We start from the raw sequence: 1,268 nt of genomic DNA on the forward strand, positions 1-1,268 counted from the left end.
TGGGGACTTAGTTCCTCTAGGTGCTAGAATGGACTCTTCCAGTTCCCTTTGCCTCAAATTTCTCAATAGCCCGGGGCGTTGGGGTTTCTGAGGTTTTGCCTTCCCCAAATACAGTCTAACGAGAACGTCTCAAGCGGTGTTGGTTGGGCCAAACAAAGCGGGCTCACCGACCGCTTTCCTTATGCAACGTTCTTCATTCATTACCAGGTCCCCTTCTTGTTCAGGAAGAACTCAAAGTCTGGTGGAAAGACTCGCAATTTGTACTTGATATCTATTTAATGGTGTTACAGTTGCAACAACAAAGCCATTGTATATGAGAAAGTAGTTAAATGTTAGAATATAGTTTAATCCTCCCGAGCTCTGTGACCTTGGGCATGTCATTCAACCTCTCTGGACGTCAGTTTTAACCTCTGCTTAATGGGAGTAGACTCGAATTACTGTTTCTTCAGCTCTGGGATACTAGGCTTCCGGGCAAGTTAGATCCCAACATCTCGGCGGCTAGAGAAGAGAAAGGAAGAAGGGAGGGGGAGGAGGTAGGGACGGCTCCCAGGAAGAAGATTTAAGGAGTCCGGAGGTGGCGGAGAGGAGGGGAAAAAAAAAAAAAAGGAACAGAAAGACGCTTGCGCAGTAAGCACCTCACGCTCTCCCGCCCCTCCCAACTCCTTCTCTGCAGCAGGGAATTGCAGGAGCCGCTCCACCTATCCCAGCCCAGGCGAGTAACGACCCCCCTTTCTCCTTCCTTCTCTACGGATCGTAGCCCTCCTCCTTTGCCCCAGACACCGGCCCAATCGAAGGCGGGCGTAGGACTGGCTCGGCGAATCCGCGACGCCCGCGGGGGCGATCTACCCGCCCATTGGCCTCCGTAAACGTGAGTCCCGCCTCTGCAAGTCCACGCCCCCTCCGTCCTTCGCGTCCGTCCCTCCCTCCTGGGAGAGCCCCCGGATCCAATCGGTCCCTCACCCGGCCGAGCGGAGGGGGCGGGTCCACTGTACGTCACGAACTCCGCCCGTCGCTCAGGCAACGCCCCCACCCCCTCCACTCGCGAGCGGAAATAGCGGGGCGCTGGACCAATCGGAGCCGCACGCCTTTGTCCAGCGACCAATGAGACAGGCGGAGGGGCCGAGCCTGTGTCTGAGCGCCAGTAATTGCAGCCTATAGGCGGCCCCGAGAGAGCAGGCTGGCGGAGGCGAGGGGAGGGGCCTGGGGCGGAGCCGCGGCCTGCCCGCCCGCCCGCCCGCCAGCCCGCCCTCCCCGCCCGCCCGCCCCCC

Source organism: Ovis canadensis, chromosome 14, assembly GCF_042477335.2.
Source record: "Ovis canadensis isolate MfBH-ARS-UI-01 breed Bighorn chromosome 14, ARS-UI_OviCan_v2, whole genome shotgun sequence".
In the NCBI taxonomy this organism is placed as follows: domain Eukaryota; kingdom Metazoa; phylum Chordata; class Mammalia; order Artiodactyla; family Bovidae; genus Ovis; species Ovis canadensis.